Source organism: Pleurodeles waltl, chromosome 7 (assembly GCF_031143425.1).
Source record: "Pleurodeles waltl isolate 20211129_DDA chromosome 7, aPleWal1.hap1.20221129, whole genome shotgun sequence".
NCBI lineage: Eukaryota > Metazoa > Chordata > Amphibia > Caudata > Salamandridae > Pleurodeles > Pleurodeles waltl.
In genome coordinates, this window is record NC_090446.1 from 631,788,894 (window position 1) to 631,809,902 (window position 21,009).

Here is a 21,009-nt window from a genome sequence, read left to right on the forward strand (position 1 = left end):
AAGTGTTTCATATATCTGTTGTTGACCTTGGTCTGAATGGGGGTCACCTGGAGGGTTGAGGGTCCCTTAAAGGGTTGGGGGTTTCCCTTGTGCCGCAGGGGCGTGTGTTACGCCCGGGGTTAGAGATCTACAGGCGGCCAGACCCTTGCCACTTTTCCTAGAATGGATATTAGTATGTGTGACCCTTCACTAGCCCTTTCGGAAGCCCCTGACATGCACATTCTTTTACTTGAATTTATAATTCCAATTTTATAGCGTCTGCATCCACCTACATGGAATCATCCTAGCGCGCTCTTCTCAGTTACCAGCATGCCTTGCCGTAAACACACACTTGCAGCAGTGCCTACTTTTCCTCGCAAGGTACTGACTTAATCTTTCAGGTGGGTGTTTCAGTCAAATGCAATATCCAATTATCCCGCTTCCGTAATACTACGCTGGGGACAGTCCAGTTTGCAGCATAATGAAGTTGCGAAGTTCCCTCGCAGAGAAATAGAGGTAATTTAATGGGATTTTGTGCAAGGAGAAAGGCCTAGCGTTTTATTGCTCTAAAGATAATAACCGGGAGATACGCCGGGGTTAAAATCACTGCTTTTAATAATGAAGTCTTGCGCATAGTGCGCTCTTCTAAATGTCACTTGTGTTATTGTTCGCTGCTGAAAGGAGATCTTTTAATAAAGAGATGGCTCTCCGAATGGTCCCTGGTGTATTTAATGTTAAGCAGAAACAAAAAAAAGAGAGAGAATTTTCTTTTTTCAGTTTACCGATGCTTGCTAAAAAGTATAAAATGTGCAAATTAGGAACACCGCGGAGGTGGATGACGGTGGTTTCTTGAGCTCTCTGAGCAATCGGATTTTTCTCATATTTATTTTTTAGAGGTTTAAGTAATAGGCAGTTGCCCTCTAAGGAATTCGTGGCTGTTGTACTGAAAAAAAAATTGTGTTACCAACCGCGACTATTTTTTAAGTTAGACGTGCGTCAACTAAACAACAAAATGACCATTTGAACCGGGCTGAGCCCTCCAAAATCATCATGGCCTACGACATCACTAAATTGAAATCCTCCTTCGTGGCCTTAGTACCAAAACAGAATAAATTTTTGCTAGCTGATGACATCACAGGACGTTAGTGAGGAAAATCATGACAGGCTGTCACCAGAAGATGACATCACAGAGCTTTAGTGATGAAAATCAGGACGTAGAGTCAATAGATGATGACGTTGTAAAACTGCATGCAGCAAAGTCAATTCACACTGTCAATGGATGGTGACATCACTAAATTGTAATCAGCAAAACTAAAATACACTCTTTCTAGATGATGACGTCGCTAAACAATATTCAGCAAAACCAGAGCACCTGTCACTGGATGATGACTTTGCATTCATTAAAACCAGGACAGGCTCTTACTAGACGACATCAATATAGCGAATTCAGCAAAACCAGAACTCAATTTCACTGGATGATATTACTAGACAATAGTCTATAAACCTGAGCAAAGTATCATTCGATGATGATATCACATAGATGTAGTTATCAACCCCAGGCCACTATTGCAAGCTGCTGGTTGAACATTTCACACAAAGCCAAGTAAAATACCCAGATCACTATCACAAACTAGTCAAGACTGGGTGAAGATATCACACAGAGTCAACTATCAAACCCAGGTCTCACACATAACCAATTTCGAAACCCAACCCAAATCTTTATCACAGGCTAGTAGTGAGTAATAGAGACTGGATGAAGATATCACACAGAGTCAAATATCAAACCCTAATCACCGTCACAAGGTAGTGTTGACTGGATGACGATACCACACAGAGTCAATTATCAAACTAAGAACACTATCACAAGCTGGTAGTACCTGGACAAAGATTTGAGTCACAGAGTCAACAGGGACATCACTGTGCTTTGTTTACTCAAATCAGAACACACTTGCTGTGCCATTAGTACTTTATTGTGTAATCTAAATGGGATATTTGATAGCTATGAAGACAGCACCCAAATGTTACTCCACTTCAATAAATAACCAGGAAAAGATTTGCATATGATTTTTTGTTATGTGATATTATTTTTTATGATAGCCTTTTGAGTAAATATTTTTCTCACTTTTTTTGTAGGAGACTTAGTTTGACCAAACAACTTGCGGGAACAGAGAAGCTGGGTGTGTGCCACAACTGCATGTGCTGCACCTGCCTTGTTTCCTATGTCACTTTAGAAACTCTATGTTGCCTGCCTTTTGTACATGGGGACATACCTCACAAACAGTGTTTTATATGTAAAAATGCTAAGTTTGTGGGAACCTGCGTATCAATCCTAGAAACAATTTTGCCGTTTCACCTACCCTCAGTTTAGATTAATTAAAATCGAACTACTCTAAGCTCAAAGATAGGATGGAGACAAACTGGTGATGTTTGAAGGAGGACAACCCCCAATAAAAAAGGCAAAACTAAGGAATGGGATCTTCTCAGACTCTCAAATGTCCATTCTAACAAGGTTAACTAGTCAGGGCCCGAATTTGAGTTTGGCGGATGGAAAACTCTATCTGCCAAACTCCTGACAGGGTGGCCGCTGCCTACACAGTGACCTCCCCGCCGGAGTTATTGTGATTTTCCCACTAGGTCAGCAGGCAGAAACCTGACTTTCCGCCCTCTGGCTTAGTGGGAAAAAGGCTACAGCATTGTGTCCGGCTCGTAATCGAGCCGGTGGCAATGCTGTTGCCAGCAGGGTGCACCAGCATCCTTGCAGTGCATGGGTAGTGCAGCCCCCCCCCCCCCCTGGGCCCCCTACACCCGTTCTCCACCAGCCTATTCATGGCATGCTACCGCCATGAAAAGGCTGTCGGAGAACGATGTCATAATCTGTGGGAGAGCGCTGCCCTGGTGGATTAGGACCACCACCTACCACCAGTCCGTGGGTATCCCTGATCCTGGCAGAGTTGTCGGCCCGACCGCCAGGATTTTAATATGGCGCACAGATCACCGCATTGGCTGCGGTCCGACCGCCATCCGTGAACTGGCGGTCTTGTGGCCGCCAGGTTCGTAATGAGGCCCTCAGCCTCTGTGGTCAACTAACGCTATAAACTCGGAAAACGAGCCACCCCATGTCTCCAAATACAATATGTACCTATCCTATACCTATTTTTAATGGCCTTATAATTGGTAATAGTATAGAAAATGTGAGGAAAATCCTGGTAGTCGAAAACTCAGCCTTTCCTTCAGTTATGAACCTCCCAAAAAGAGAACGCATCACCTGTATTTTGAAGACAAAACACAGGCTTCTCTTTGAGGCTGTGGTATAATTTTAAATCGTGGCACATAAATCTGTGTATTCCGAAGCACCCGATTACTTAACAAAAGAAAGCAGCTTTACTGGCCATATAGACATCTCAGATCTAGCAACTAAAACTGATCGCCCCCTTCTCCCTTAGTTAAGAATTCCAGGGCCAGGAGTGATTCTCTGCCGGTAAAACTGCATGTTGTGGATTTTACTATCCGATAAGCCCAGGCTCAGCGATACACTTATTTTTAGACATATAGCCTCCAGGGGTGATAGAAAACAATCTGTGCACTTTGATGACCATTCTGACTTTAGTACTATATAAAAATTAAAATGAATAAACAGACTGGTGACATAAATGTTTCTCGGTAATGAAAAACAGAACACTCTTTGATTAGCTGTAGGCAACAGTGAATTTTAATATAAAGAATATACTGCCAAAAATTAAAGAGATTTCCAAGGTTCATTTACTGAAATCAAGATACATTACAAAAAGCTTAGATAGCACCGATCCTAAGCCATGGAATATAAATTACACTGTCTTCCATGGTTCTTTAAATGAAATACATTTTTGGGCGATAGAATTATCAGTTACTCGACTTCACACATGAGAAGATAATTGTGGTAGCCCATGAGTACTCAAACATTTTCTCGGGAGCCAAAAATACAGTTGGGTTGAGCTCAAAGCGGTGACACTCCCCATCTCACTCCCACGTTTTTTTCGAAAATAAAAAGGTGCATTGGCGCTCTATCAAAAAAGCGCATTAGCGCTAAATCAAAAAAGTGATTTTCTTTCAATTTATATTTACTAATCCATCTGGGATTGGTCAATAAAAGCAAAACAAAGATGCTCACCTCATTTTGAGGGTGCAGGCATTCATGTTAGCATTTGCTTAGAAAATGACGCAACTGCCATGTTAAAGTACCATTTTATTTTTACATTTTTTTCAGCAGCTACTCCGCTATACACCAAGGAAAAATCACTGCCAAGGCATACATGAGACATATTGGATTTGTTAATGCCTGTTCAGTTAAACTGTCTGTACTACATTGTATATGAATTTACACGTAGGTTAAAGACCATATTTTAGTTCCAGAATATTTTGCTCTTTTTTATCTACCTGACTGACACCTTCCCACACTCACTGATCCTGCTCCGTCATACTATTAATCACAGTTTCCATACATTTTATGCACTTTTCAGGTATGAGCAGGGCTAACTTGAAAAAAGCACAAGCTAGAATGCTTTAGAAACAAAGCTCATTAGCAAAATAGCTCAGAAACATACCCTTACAACATTGTTTTTTTGTTTCTGGGCTTTGTGCTCTATAAGCATGCCAGGCCTTATCGCAAACCAGGCTACATTGACTACAGAAAGCAAGCCCAGAATCACAAACAATGTTGCTTGCCTAACACAAGCAACAACAAGCATTTGCAATGCGTTTGCTCGAGTTAGAGCTCATATTTTTGTAAATTCCTAACTGGACTTTTCTTGCCACATAAATTGAAAATAAAAAGTAAAATATTTGACATAAGCAAGCCAACTGAATGTGCCACGGTCGCCATGAGTGTGAGTGCGAAAGAGAGACACAAAAGGAAAAAGAAGTTCGCTCGCCGTCAAACGTATCGGCAAACATGCAGTTATCCATGTAACAGGGTCGATGGCCAAGGAGGTAACAAAACTGCCCCAAGGAGGGACAAACGTAAATAATTTACTAATGATAACAAAGGATTTTTGAAAGGCAAGCCCATGAATGAGTGATAGGGATGGGCGTGCGGTAGGCGTGGTTAAAGGCCGACATAGATACCAAAATGTGGGAAAAGCAATCAACCTAAAAATGGGAGTGTTCTGGCAAATCCAGGACTCTTGGTCACCCAAATCTCAGAGGTGCTAGTAAATGACCTGCTGGGGAAACGTCCTCAGTTGTGCACCCAGAGGGGCTGTTATGAGGTGCAAGGAGGATCCAACCAGTCATACTGATAATAAAACCAGAAAGATAACTGAATGGGTTGCGCGCATGATGTGATGATCTGCCATGAGTTCAAATCCTGGCAGGGCAGAGCCAGCTCTTTGTTTGATCCATCCGAGGTTGATCACACTGGTACCATCAACGCTGGCGATGAAGCAGACAAAACAAAAAAAATGTTTTACAATTTGTTAGGGTGACCAGAATTTTAAGGCCAAAAACAGGGACATTCCCCAAAAAATAGAAGAAGGACTGCAATTTTACTTCAACCAAGGGCACAGAATGACAGCGCTCATCAGCACAGAATTACAGAAGAGGAACTAACAACATAAATAAAATGCAATTTTTAAAGCTAGTATAATGTCTTTTAATTAAATTGCTTTCTGATAACACATGCTAACTAACTCTTCTTTGGAAAACAAAAAAATCACCACTCATAATTTTCAGACAACCCCTCTCTAAAAACCGGACATGAGCTAAATTTCCCAAAATCTGCCGGAGCAGTTGGTGAAAAACCAGGACTGTCCAGGTTAATCTGGGATGCCTGGTCACCTTACACTTAGTGCAGTATGGACCCCTTCGCTGCTGATCACTACAAGCCTTATATGCATTTGAGCTGCACTTTTTCACAGCTGCATATAGCACTTCATGCCCCTTACGAGGCCCCATAGCGCTTAGAGTGGATGGGTAGCATGCTAATCCACACTTTTTGGATCATAACTGGAAAGTGAAATGGCATTTATTGCAATGTAACCTTTTCCCAATATGTATCTGGAAAACCAATAATATTTCAATGGTAAAGCTGGATTTCCTGTGCCCGGTGAGTTTGACAGTGCGCCCTGCAGATTAGGTTACTGAAGTGCAGTGTCCCTAATGTTGCTTTCCTGAGAGGGTTGTGTGGAAGGAGGGCTGCCTCACATAGTGCACGGCTGTGACACAGTAGTGGGAGTCAGTGCCAGTGTGTGATAGGGGGTAGCCCCAGTTTGGCAGCGAGGGAGGCAGGTCACTAGTGTGGGAGATAGCAACAACAATGTGTGAGGGACAAGGTGTAGCTGGGAGGGTGGAATGTTTGGGGTGTTACACACCACTCTAATAACTACATTTTCTGATAAATAGTTTGGTATAGATGTTTTCAGTCAGGTATGGTGAGGTGTCTGTCGGAGCTTTTTACATATACACTGTCTGGCAGTCTGTCAGAAAGTCTTAAAAAATGTTGGTTATTATTTTAATTTTTTACAAAATCTTCTGTTTTCTCTAATTTAAAAACCCTGCCAGTCTGAATTCCTCTCCCTTTCCACTGCACCTTCAGCCGCCATCGTGCACTCTCCTTAATGTATGATGTATTTCTTATTAAATGCCAGTCTGATTGTTAAAAATATTAACCTTGCACCCCCACCCTTCAATCTCACTGACCAAGGTACGCCCCAGTGCAGGAGGCAGCACCACTGCTCCACTGTGGGAGGCAGTACTAGCGTGTGATGGGAGGCATTGCCAGTGTGGGTACCAATGCCAGCATGTGTTGGGAAGCAGTAGGCAGCAACAGCGTCAGCATGTGACGGGAGGCAGCACCTGTGTGGGCACCAGCACCAACATGTGATGGGCAGCAGTGCCTGTGTTAGTACCAGCACCAGTGTGTGATGGGAGGCAGTGCCAGTGTGTGATGGGAGGCAGAGCCAGGGTGTGATGGGAGGCAACACCAGTGTGTGATGGAAAGCAGCACCAGTGTGGGTACCAGCTCCAGGGTGTGATGGGATGCAGTGCCAGGGTGGGTAGCAGCACCAGGGTGTGATGGGAGGCAGCACCAGTGTGAGTACCAGCGCATGATGGGAGGCAGTGCCTGTGTGGGTTCCAGCACCAGCACCTGTGTGGGTACCAGCACCAGCGTGTGATTGGAGGCAGCACCACTGTGTGATGGGAGGCTGTGCCAGTGTGTTATATAAGGCAATGCCAGTGTGGGTACCACCACCAGCGTGTGATGGGAGGCAGCGCCTGTGTGGGTACCAGCGCCAGTGTGTGATGAGAGGCAGCACCAGGGTGTGATGGGAGGCAGAGTCAGGGTGTGATGGGAGTCAACAACAGTGTGGGTACCAGTGTGTGATGGAAAGTTCCATCACACTCTGGTGCCAGTTTGGGTACCAGAGTGTGATGGGAGGCAGTGCCACAGTGTTGTGGGAGACAGCGCCAGGGTGTGGTGAGAGACAGCTCCAAGGTGCGATGGGAAGCAGCACCTGAGTGTGATGGGAGGCAGTGCACACACATGGCTGACGGTGCTGAGGCGACCAACACACTTCTACCTCTTGCTGCAGCAGGAGGGGACAAACAGCCCCGGGATTAGGCCACTGCCACTGTGTGAAATCCTTGCAGAGGGCGACTGTTCACAGCGGAAACCCCGTTGTTTTTCCAGCATGTTTGTGCAAGTGTGGCCTATGTCTCTGTGCTAAGGGGTTTTATCTACATCACTTTGCACCGGTGGAGTGTCTCAACCAGTCTTAATTTATTCTGTGAATTCTGTGGCTTGCAGCCCTGTATTTACAATGAGGAAAATCAAAACTACACAGGTTAGAATAAAACAGTAACATAACACTGGGAGTGGACAAGGTGCTGACGTCTGACATGGAATTAGGGCAGCCAACTTTCCACTTTCACTCTGTAGGACACCGTGCCCAGGAGGCCTCAAAACATGCTTACTGGGGAGCAAGTGAACAAGGAATCACTGGGTGCAGTTTTGCAGTTTCATTCCATAATCCCATACTCTGAATTAAGCCATAATAAAAATATAACTTGATCGGAATTGAGGGGCCTCGCTATTCATGAGGTTTTTGAGCTCTGATCCTTTTGCCAACTCCTGCAGTCAGTCTTGGATGCTCGCTGGTGTCACTTTTGAGAGATAAGTTTACAACAAGCATTTTTGCCTGCATTTCAACAAAGCTGTAATGAAGTTATCAGGGCAGCCTGAGAAGATTTATGGCCTCAATAAAGGAGCTAAGCAATGCTCTGTGTGAGATGTGTGAGTGCTGGCAGGGAGAGGCCCTGGGGAGAGAGAGACTGTGATACAATGCAAGGGCATATGTTGTTTGTTTAGTAAAATAAGCTTATTTTAAGAGCCATTTGTTTAGTAAATTAAGCTTATTTTAGGAGTCAGGTACCAGGACAGCACTGGAATAAAGCCAAAACAAATGTCAGCAACACAGGAGGAGGTGGGAGGAACAGAATGCTGCAATAAAATGCATGCAGCTACCAGCCTAAAACACGCACACACAGTGAAAGGGACCAACCAAAGAAGTTAAAAAAAATAGTCCATCAAAGCAACAGATAAAAGAACCAAAGTGGAACAATAAAGAAATTGGTCACTGCTCTGAAACAGAAAAAGGAGGGAGAAAAAGGCAGAACTGACCACCTCCGAGCAAGAATTATTAATGGACACTGCAACCAACAAAAAAAATTGCTTCCTTCTATAGTATAAGTATACACCTGATCGAACGCTTATGCTTGACCTAAAAACAGGGCTTCTGAGCAGCTTTCTCTGCTGCAACTCTCGGCTTACCAGGAAGGTCGCAGAGGAAGAACTGCAGGTTACAAGGGAATCAGTGCCGGACCACCAGTGGCCCTCAGGCTATACTTTACGAGCAACTGTGCTAGACGATGACTTAAACCTTCCTCCATGGCAGCATACACCATCCAGAACTGATATCACTGATAATCAGGCTCCAATCCAGAACACATTTCTACAGATCTGATTTAATCACCTGTCCTCAGTCAATGACATCAGACTACCCCACAGGAGCTGATCACAACACTGCAACAATGCAAAAAGTATTTCAAAGTTACCTGATACACATTCACATCTTCGCTGAAATCCTGTTAAATGAGCCCACTGTGTACCATAACTTGATGCTGATAACTATGCCAACTACCACTGTCATACAATACCCCTTCCTCTATAATGTTTTGGAAAAAGCCAAAGCCCTTCAGCTACACAACATCAACCAATCGCTATAGTCTTGTATAAGCTTTGCACGTAGACTTTCACATCCTCTGAAGAATAGAAATTGCAACAAAACAGTACGACAAAGATTCCTTAAAGATATTTAACACGGGTGATTTAAGCTTTCAGACCCTCGATCTCTCAGTGCTCTTTGAAACTGTAGATGTCCAGGTCCTACTAAACACTCGCTCTGTCTAGATGGAAGTCACTTTAACAATTCAAATTTGTTCTTGATCTTTTGCCTAGCAGCAACATTACATCAGCAACCCCTTTAAAATAATTCCCAATGACATTTTAATTCCCTCAAAGTTTCAATGATTTTCAGTCTCTACTAACAGGTTTTAAGAGTTCCACTTGCTCAGTAAGACATTGTCAGAAACCTGTTTAGTGACAGCTTGCAAGTAGATCTTAAGGTATTAATGTAATTGATACTTACAACCTAAGACACTGATGGCACATCATCCAATCATTTCTTTCCATTGTTTTGATTAAATTCCATACAAATCCAAATACAGTTTTGTCAGTGGTAGCTGGCAAGATATCCATGACTAGCTTGACCAAATACATTGAGAAAGTTTCTCCCCTCTGTCTCCCTGTACACTGAGTCACAGAGTTTATATAGGCATGCCTCAGTCTCGAAAAAAGCAAGAGGAGTCCTAACGTCCTCTGAGCTCACTAATTGTGGACTTAAACAACATAAATATATGCCTGTCTGCTAAAGGGAGTAATTTCCAACTCTTTAAAATGTACCATCACTATCTTACTCTTGAAACAGCCAAAGTTAGACCCAAAGACCTTGGCAAATTATTGTGACTTTCCACTTGAGTTTGTTACCCCCCCCACACCATGTCACACTGGTGATCATTGTGAATACTGACAACATTTTTTGGATGAAGTCTGGAACAAAAGGTGGAACACGAGGTGCGAGACAAGGTGGGAAGTTAGCCCAGTTAAATAATATAAAGTACCTACTAACTCTCGCGCACCCATCACAGACATTAATTGTGTGCAGTAGAGGCTCCCCAGGGTCCAGTAAAAATAGAGGAGACAAATGTTTTACACTTCACATTCATATGCCAGGGCAGCATTGGTGTGGGTAGGGCCAGGAGTTCCTTTCATGGTACATCAAGTTAAAACTGACCCCGAGGGAAGGTTTGTAATATTAAAAAGGTTGTTAGATGGCAAACCACTTGTGATATTCTGCATTTATACCCCCAACACATCTCAGACAGGCTTTCTGGATTGCTTATAGATGTATTTGCTTCTACATGCCCAATCACCATCATATTGCAAGGCGACTTCAGTCATGTCCTTGATGTTGATAAAGATAGAGCCTTTCCTCCTATGTCTCACATTAATGTAGTAACAGTGTTGACTGCCTTTGCACAATTATTGTGTAATTTGCACTTAACTGACATATGGAGCACAGTGCATTCCCGTACACAGTGAAATATTTGTACCTATCAGCCATACACGGCCTGCACTCTAGGTCCAACATAGTTCTGCAATCTCAGCATTTTCTTGGGTTTGTAACCAGTGTGGACTTCTTTTTTTTATTTTTGTTTTTTAATCAGACCATACAGTCACATATTTAACAATTACCATCCTTAGGCAATAGAACAGAGTGCAAAATATAGAAAAAATATCCATTCATCACGACCATCAAATATGGTGCCCACTGGGCCAGTGTTCATATATATTGAAACCAATAAACATGTAATGTAATATCGGCAGAGGTCTGCATTCTGAAACAGCTGCCCCTGTGTGAATGGGGCGCAGTGTGGAGGAGCTGTTGCACATCCCAGTGGGCATGGATCATGAGGCCGGGTCCTGGGATTCTAGTGTCAGCAGGTAGGTTTGCAAGGGTTGCCATACGTCTTTTGGCCTGAAGGTGGTGGTTGCAGAGATGCGTATAGCTCACTAGTGGTGCCACAGTGCATGAAGCTCTGGATACAGTCCATTATCCTAGGTGGGTGTCAACTCCCCCATGTATGGCAATCTCGAGTTTAGCCAACAGTAACACGATGACGACTAAGTGGCATATCATTTTGGGTACGTCCAACACATAACTCAGCAAAGCCAGAAGAGAAGTAGGCTTAAGTTTAGTATTTCTCATCAGGACAAGATGGTTGAATACCTCCCTCCAAAAGGAGGTAATGCCACTGCATGTCCATGTCCCATGGGCGATGTCCACTGCAGGTGCCTGGCTTTTTGGGCAGTCAGACAAGCGCATAGGGTCTACTTGTGCCTTGGTCAATTAAGTGATATAAGCTCTCTGCAGGATTTATAATGGAGGAGTCTGTGGTGGTGGTTAAAGGATATAAGCTGTGTCTGTGCACAGCAAGCATATCAAACTTTAACTGTTAATGGATGCCCCAGCTCTGTTTCCCATGTATTCCTAAGTCTGGAGTCTTGCAAAGGCAGGATAATTATGCAGGTTCTACATTGTTTGGAAATTAAACTGTTCCCATCACTATACCTAATTACTGAAGTCAGTGGTGTGAATTCGTCAGGGGCCAACGGAAAAGAGGGGATCTGTGTGTGCAGTGCATTCTGAAGGTGTCAGAGTACGAAATGATCCATATATGTGGTGTCTCGAAATCAACCGTCTTCTGTACAGCTAAACACGTGCCACTCTGGGAAGAAATCCCTAAGGTGTGTAAAGCATGAGTCGTTGTTAGACCTGGCATCCTGTCTCTACACATGCTAGATTTCTGTGCAGGTCTCACAGCACCGCAGAGTGCTTGGCTATACAAATTCCCCTTAAATATGCCTTAACGGCCTCCCACAGGACTGCCTGTGATTGAACCTTATGGAGCTGGAAATACTCAAGGAATGTGGAGCGGAGTTCAGCGCAGAACAGTTTGTCATACAGTGCCAGATTAGGGATGCACTATTGCCGTTCCAGACCACCCTTTATAGGAATATGCATTGTCACTACCACTGGAGAGTGGACAGACAGTGAGAATGGGAGGTGATGTATGGATCCAAGCCATGGGATAAGTATGACCGATAGAAACCAATAGTTGATACACATCCAAGTATAGTGAGGAGCTGAATTGAATATGTAAGCTGGGGCTGCCTCATGTCGCTGGTTCCACATATCCTTGAGTGAATGTTGAATGCAGAGGCTCTGCGGAATTTGTAACGAGCGGGGTTTACCCACTGGGGTCTGGTCTGTTGTGTCTAGGACAGGGTCCATGACAATGTTAAAATCACCCCCTTGAATAATATGCTCTGACCCCATGCGGTCAATTGAGATTTGCAGGCCCATATTTATACTTCTTGACGCAAACCAGCGCCGGCGCTGGTTTGCATCAAAAATGTTACCGCCTGCTAACGCTATTCCTACGCACCATGTGGGCGCCTTATTTAAGGAATGATGTTAGCCGGTGCTGCGGACTGGTCAGAGTAAAAAAAAATTGCTCAAACCAAGCAGAGCCGGCGTAGGGGAAAATGGGGTTGTGCGTCAAAAAATGGTGCAAGTCAGGTTTGAGGCAAAAATCATGCCTCAAACTGTACTTGCGCCATTTTTTGACGCACCACCCCCATTGAAATGACTCCTGTCTTAGCAAAGACAGAAGTCATGCCCCCTTGCCCAATAGTCATGCCCAGGGGACTTCTGTCCCCTGGGCATGGGCATTGGGCACAGTGCTTGGGTGGGGGCCCAAATTAGGCCCCGCTGTGCCACTTAAAGAAAAATTAAAAATACTTAGCTAACCTTACCTGTACTTATCTGGTATGGGCCCCCCCCGTCCATGGGTGTCGTCCAGGGGTGGGCGAGGGTGGCAGGGGGTGTCTCTGGGGGCAGGGAAGGGCACCTCTGGACTCCTTCCATGCATGGTCAGAGACCATGGAGTGAGCCCACAGGTCCCTTAACGCCTGCCCTCACTCAGGTGTTAAAAAACGGCGCACATCAGGCTGTGCGCCGTTTTTTAAGGCCTGCCCCCTCCTGTGCGTCAAAATGACGCAGGAGTATAAATAAGGCGCGCAGGCCTTAAAGTCATTTTTTGAGCGGGAGCGCCTACTTTGCATGTCATTAACGCAAGGCAGTTTCCCTCATCCAAAAAATGACGCACACAGAGGAATTTTGACGTCCGTGGGCTTGAGCGTCAACGTTTAGATATGGTGCACAGTTTGCGCCGAATGTGCGTCAACATTTTTGACACACATTTGGCGCAAAAAGAGTACAAATATGCCCGTAATGTCTGAAAAAACTCTGGTGTGCCTGTATAAGGCAGAAACAACAGATGATGGACGGAATGCAGAGCAAATCAAGCATTCACCCCCAGTCACAGGTCAGGGTTTAATCCATCAGTTTTTTTGCTTGCCATGCCATTCCAGTTTGGACCCAGCCATATGCAAATCAGTCTTGACCCTGTTCCCCATGGGAACAGTCCAGCCTGAACTGCCAGGCCAGGTCTTCCCTGGACCAGAAACAAGGATCCTGGGACCGGTTTCAGGGTATCACCCTTCATCAGCCAGGCTAGCTTGAATCTGGTGCATAGCAAGCACAGGACCCACGTCTGGGCATACCCTTCCCACTTGGGGTGACAAATGCAGAAACAACAGATGATGGATGGAATGCAGAGCAAATCAAGCATTCACCCCCCAGTCACAGATCTGGGTTTAATCCATCAGTTTTTTTGCTTGCCATGCCATATGCCATGTATAAGGGGCATATATAATGAGCAGTAGTACATGCTGCCCTGAAAGGATTCCAATCACCAATAAATATCTGCTCTCATCAACGGTGCAGGTGGCATGGTGATAGAATGATAGATTTTTATGAATGAGCCTGCATACTCCCCTGGAATATGTGCTGTAACTGGATAAGTAACGATGCGGACCCCATGATACTGTGAATGGGTGTGTAGGTTGTGCAGGAGGGTGACTCTCCTGTAAGAAGGCTATTGTTACACCATCTCTGTGTAAATATTGCAGGATGTGCTTGCCTTTTTGCAGGCTATTAAGGCCTCCAATGTTTCAGGACAGCATAGTGGCATCAGCAGTAGGGTTAGAGACATTTCGTACTGTCATCATCTAGGGGGTGGGATCAAAGGTGATGCATCTTGTATGGCATGCGAGTGTTGAATTGTATAATTGTAACATATCCCTCTTCTCCCCACCCAAACCTGGCAAGAACATGACAAACGAATCCCAACTATACCAACAAGGAATAAACAACAACAGGTATCCCTCCAGGACAATGTGGTATACACCGCAGGGTGGTGGCAATGCCATGGCAGGTGGCCCCAGATGTAATAGTGTGTAACATGGTTCAAAGATCAACGATGGGTTAATTGACCATTGCGTCATCAAAAAATAATTGTTAGTGTTAGACATGTCAGCTCTTGTCGTGGTTTCCTCTCTCTTTTTTGCTTCTGACCTCCTGTTTTTGATCCTGTGCTGAATTTCGTTTTTACTGGCTTTAGGACTCTGGGCACTTTACCAATGTTGACCAGTGCTAAAGTGAATGTGCTCTCTATCTAGATGGTATTGGTGATTGGTTTATCCAGATTGGCATATTTGATTTTCTAGTAAGTCCCTAGTAACGTGCAGTATATGTGCGCAGGGCCTGCAAATCAAATGCTACTAGTGGACCTGCAGCACTGACTGTGCCAACCACATGAGTGGACCTATAAACATGTCTCAGACCAGCCGCTGCAGTGTTTGTGTGGGCAGTTTTAACTGCCAGTTCGTCCTGGCAAGCACACCCACTTGCCAGTTAACATGGGGATTGCCTTGAAATACCTTTTAAGTGTAGTTTCCCCTTGGGAGCAGAGAGGTTTGGAGTTTGGGGTCTCTGAACTCACAATTGAAAAATGTATCTTTTGGTGAAGTTGTTTTTTGAATTGTAAGTTTGAAATGCCACTTTTAGAAAGTGGCCATTTTCTCGCTTAACCATTCTGTGCCTCTGCATGGCTGTGGAATATGCATCTGGGTCAGGATGACTGTTGGGCTGTTTGTGAATTCACACAAAGGGAGCTGAGGTGTGCCCTGCATACCCTGAAGGGTCTTCCTGGGCTAAATTGGTGGGAGGAGCTTACACTTGCACCTGAATAGGGTTGTGCCTGTCCTTACACAAAGAAGTCTCTAACCCCCTGGAGTGTGTCTAGGGCCAGGGCAGAGTGTTGTGCACTACAAACACTTCTCTTTGAAGTTTGCCTACTTCAAAGAGAGAAATGGGTATAAGCACTAAACCTCTCACCCCACAAAGTTTGAATCCTTCTGGACTGAGAACATTCAGCCAGGAAGAAGAGCTAATTGCCGTAGTAGTAGGGACTGCCACTCAGCCTATTGTTTTATTTTGCTGGCCTGCTGCTTGCTGTTTCTGTCCTGGGAGTGATAGGACTGGACCTTGCTTTCTACATCTTGCCTCCAAAGGTTCTCCAAGGGCTTGGACTGAGCTTACCTCCTGTTAAGAAGTCTCAGGGACATCAAAGACTTTATCTGCTAGCACCTGGGCTCCCTTGCTGAGAGTGCTGACTTGCCAGTGGTGCCAAATCCAGTTTCTCTGCCCTTAGGAGTGAGTTCTGGTGCAACCAAGAAGAAACTGGTGCTGCTGTCTGACTCTGCACCACTGCCTGCACCGGATCTGTGGTCCCCGCTGAGTGCAGTGACCGATGCTGCACACTTGATGCCACTGCAACACTGCTGAGGTCCCGCCATAATGAGTCCTGAGTGCCATGTCACCGATGCCTGTGACCCAAACTCTGACTCCCCCACAGCACCTGTGGCTCCATGGTATGATCGTAACACTGCAAAGTCGATACCTCAGATCATGATCTGCTGGATTCATCGACCCCACTGGGTCGTGAGGAACCGATGCCTCGCCACTGACACCGCATCACCTCCCCTGCAACCGTAAGGAGCAGACATCTCACTTCCACTTCCTAGAAGTAAGGAACTGATGCTTCACCTCCCCAGTAGCAATAAGGAACCAACTCTGAGCAACATCTTTGTTTCCTCATAGTTTTTTAAGGTACTGTATCTAGGGCCTGTGTGATATTGTGACCGGCCCAGACTTCCTCGTGAGTGGTGACAGACTGTTGGGAGTGACTCTGTCAAGACGCCGTGATAGCCCCAGTTGAAGCTATTGTGTTTCTAAGCACTGTACTAAGATTTAACCTTTAAAAATATGTATCGTTACTAAGCCTGGTCATAGTTCACAGAGTCCAACTCCGCAGAATTCCGTGGAGTTGAATAAAAACTCCACGGAATTCCGCTGAGGCCCGTGATCCGCGGAGTCCTGAATGCACCAGATCTCGTAAGCAGGGTCAGACCTGGTTAGCCAGGCCTGACCCTGCTTAGAGCTTACGAGATTGGGCGCATTCAGGAGAGGGCTGCAGGCAGTGAAAGCTGTTGTTTCAGGCCTCTTGTGCACCTGCCTGTCCTGTACGCAGTGCACTAAATTCAGGGTGGGGCGGTAGGCAGCAAAAGCTGCTGTTTCAGTCCTTGTTTACGCACCAGTGTCCTTTATGCACCAGTGTGCACAGACAATGAAAAAAAAGAGAAAAGGACTTACCGGGTCTTCCAGGGGATCCTCCTCTCCTCGTCACCCGATGGCGATGAGTCCACAGCGGATGCCCCCCTGCGCCTTCTTCTCTGATGCATGCTACAGCCCAGTTCTAGGCTGCACAGCGCAAATGCAGAATGTCGTTGCTTGCGCTATGTGGCCCATAGCTGGACTGCAGCGTGCACAGGGTGAGCTCCGCTCCACTTGCGGGGCTAGCAGAGTTTTTGGACTAACTCCGCACTCCAAACTGAGCACAGAGTTTCACAAACTCTGTTAGCTCCACCAACCGAAGGCAGCTCCCCAAACACACCTAATCTTTACTTGTGTACTTTGTATTTTTGTTGTTTTGGTCTTTTTTTATTTAGATAAATATTGGCTATTTTTCTAAACTGGTGTAAAGTACTTTTGTGGTGTTTTTGCTGTATTACTGTGTGTGTATATACACTTACTTTACACATTGCCTACGAGATAAGCCTGACTGCTCATGCCAAGCTACCTGTGAGCAGGGGTTTTCTTAGCTGTGTGACTCCCTTACCCTGACTAAAGTGAGGGTCCCTACTTGGACAAGGTGCAAACCACTGCCAACTAGAGACCCCGTTTCTAACAAAAAGCCTGTTTCTAAATACTTCTATGCAGCTCTCACTCTGTGCACTATGCCGCCAGTAGTACAAAAGTAAGAGTGCTTGTAAGTCCTCCATTTATTTATGTAACATTGACAGATCTAGCTATTTATATGTTCCCTGGAAAACTATTTCTATAAAGCTCTCACTCTACTCTATGCCTCCTGAAGTACCTCATTATAAGTGTGTTTGCTTGCATGTCCTCCATTTATGTAACATTGACAGATATAGCTATTTATATATCCACTTGGAAAAAATACTTCTGGACACAGAAGTAGCCCAAATCTGACCTATGTGTGGAACCTGGAGCTCTTCTTATGCCTGAGGACCTTGACCAGCCCTAGCTTCATTCTTTGCTCTCGGATATTCGTAATTTTATTTTAGCCACTATGAATACCAGGATGCAAAGAGAATACAAGAAAAAACAGTTTGGGATGATTTGCTCATACACTTCATAAAACAACTTAGGATCTCGAAGCTCCCACATTTGTGTTTTAGCTACTGTTATTGTTTTTGCACTTTGTTAAGATGTGTTGTCAGTTGTGTGTTTGGTATGCACAACCACTTATAAAATGCAAACACTTATCATAATCACACCATATCACTAATTACACCATTCATTTAACATTAGGGGCCATATTTATACTTTTTGACGCAAAACTGCGCTAACGCAGTTTTGCGCCAAAAAAAATTGCGCCGGCTAACGCCATTCTGAAGCGCCATGCGGGCGCCGTATTTATTGAATGACGTTAGCCGGCGTTAGCCGCCGGCGCTGTCTGGTGTGCGTTAAAAAAAACGAAGTACACCAGGCAGCGCCGGCGTAGGGGAAAAATGGCGTATGGGCATCCACAAATGGTGCGAGTCAGGCTGAGGCAAAAAAATCGCCTTAACCCGATTTGCGCCATTTTTTTACGACGCCCATCCCCCATTGAAATGACTCCTGTCTTAGCAAAGACAGGAGTCATGCCCCCTTGCCCAATGGCCATGCCCAGGGGACTTCTGCCCCCTGGGCATGGTCATTGGGCATAGTGGCATGTAGGGGGGCACAAATCAGGCCCCCCTATGCCACAAAAAAAATTACAAAAAAATACTTACCTGAACTTACCTTAATGTCCCTGGGGTGGGTCCCTCCATCCTTGGGGGTCCTCCTGGGGTGGGCAAGGGTGGCAGGGGGTGTCCCTGGGGGCAGGGGAGGGCACCTCTGGGCTCATTCTGAGCCCACAGGTCCCTTAACGCCTGCCCTGACCCAGGCGCTAAAATCCGGCGCAAATGCGGGTTTTTTAGACCCACCCACTCCCGGGCGTCATTTTTGCCCGGGAGTATAAATACGACGCATATGCATCGGAGTCATTTTTTAAGACGGGAACGCCTACCTTGCATATAATTAACGCAAGGAAGGTGTTCACGCAAAAAAATGACGCTAACTCCATGAACTTTGGCGCTAGACGCGTCTAACGCCAAAGTATAAATATGGAGTTAGTTTTGCGTCGAATTTGCGTCGAAAAAAACGACGCAAATTCGGCGCAAACGGAGTATAAATATGCCCCTAGATGTCGTGCAAGGAAGCCTGCATGTCCCAAAATGCAAAACGATGTTGGCTTAAAAACAGGTCTGTCTGAATGTCTCACAATTGGAACGAGCAGTTAAGAGCCATAGAAAACACAAAAGCCTGTAGACGCCTCTTTATATGAACGATCATAGCATGAACCATCCTCCTTATTTAACAGAGAGAGAGAAAGGGACTGATTAGTTGTTCATTCAAAGATGTGGCTCTTTAGAGCGATCCAAAATTTCAGATGCTTCCCATATTCGGATGGCTCTTATGTATTCATGTATGAATAAATAACTGGCTTCACTTTCGCGTAAACAACAGCCCACTCAACCATGTGTGCCGAGTGGGTGGCGCGGCTTGTGTACTCCAGGCCTCTCAAAGGAAGCCATACTGCACTGCTCCTTCATTTTGCTTTCATTGAGATATCTATCTGTATTCTTAGAAAACATGTTCCTCTGTTTATTTGCACGTTTCCTCCCCTTCCACGTACGTTTTAAAATGTAGGTTGCCGGATGAGGAACAGAGATTGGAGGTGAGAAGAGGTCGCAGGGCCCGTGTGGGCGCAGTCTGGATTGGCAGCAATGACATTTACAACTATGCGTGTGGTGGAGGCTTGTGGGCCAAGCAGCACTGAAGCTGGACTTAGATCACTTAGAGGCATATTTATACTCTCTTTGCACCGGATTTAAGTCATTTTTTTTAGACCGTCTAGCGTCAAAATATTGGAGTTAACGTCATTTTTTTACTATGGAAACCTACCTTGCGTTAATGAGATGCTGGGTAGGCGTCTCTAAGTCTGTTTAGCGCCATTATTTAATGCCTGGGTCAGGGCAGGCGTTAGGGGACCTGTGGGCTAATTTCCATGGTTGCAGACTATGGAAGCAGTCCACAAGTGCCCTTCCCTGCCTCCAAGGACATCCCCAGCCACCCCCAGCCACACCTGGAGGACACCTAAGGATGAGGAGACCCATCCCAGGTAAGTCCAGGTAAGTTTTTGTTTTTATTTTTAAAAGTTCCATGGGGGGCCCAACTTGGGCCCCCCTACATGGCACTGTGCCCAATGGCCATGCCCAGGGGACACAAGTCCCCTGGGCATGGCCATTGGGCAGGGGTGCATGACTCCTGTCTTTACTAAGGGAGTTGTGCATCAAAAAATGACACTAGTCAGGTTAGAGTCTTTTTTCTGACTCTAACCTGACTAGCCCCATTCTTTGTCGCACAACCTCCTGTTTCCCCTACGCCTCCCCCACCCGATTAGCATCATTTATTTTGACGCTAACAGGGCCTTACCGCCAGCTAGCGTCATTCCTTAAGTATGATGCCAGCTGGCGTCCAGGAATGGCGCTAGCCGGCGGTAAACATTTTGACGCAAACCTTCGCTAACTAAGATTTGCATCAAAAAGTATAAATCAGGGCCTCAGATCCTCCATCTCAGTAGCTATGTTTCAATTACTCACCAGTAATCATCATTATCGTTACTATTGCTTGTCCTTTTCACTGTCATTACTTTTGAGGTGATCCCACTTCAGGAGAAAACAAGCATTTGCAATGCAATGGGTCTCGCTTGTGCTCGAGTTAGAGCTATTAGCGTTGTAAATTCCTAACCGGACTTTTCTTGCCACATAAATTGAAAGTGAAAAGTAAAACAGTTGACATAAGTAAGCCAATTCAAAGCGCCATGGCTGCCATGAGCGTGAGTGCGAAGGAGAGTCACAAATGGAAAAGTTTGCTCGCAGTCAAACGTATCTGCAAACGTGCAATTATCCATGTAACAGGGTTGATGGCCAAGGCGGTAACAAAACCGCCCCAAGGAGGGACAAAAGTAAAGCATCTACCAATGATGATAAAGGATTTTTTAAGGCAAGCCCAGTACGAGTGATAGTGATTGGCGTTCAGTGGGTGTGGTTAAAAGCCCACAGATAGATTACAACACATCAGAGAGCTTGTGGGCTCGACCTAAAAAGAGCTGAAATGTGTTGGTCAATAGCCAGCCATTTAGGAGACATAAAGGTGTAATTTATCCTGCATTCTTTCTGACATTAACAAGACCATACAAAGGCCAACAACTAAAGGAGGCTGGGCAGGTCATAACGAC

General features: G+C 45.2%; 1 protein-coding gene across 3 annotated transcripts in view; it reads right to left on the bottom strand.

The window, feature by feature from the left end:
* Positions 1–21,009, bottom strand: part of HTR4 (5-hydroxytryptamine receptor 4) — a 1,500,331-nt gene that overhangs the window by 113,198 nt on the left and 1,366,124 nt on the right. The gene's annotated exons all lie outside the window — the stretch shown is intronic.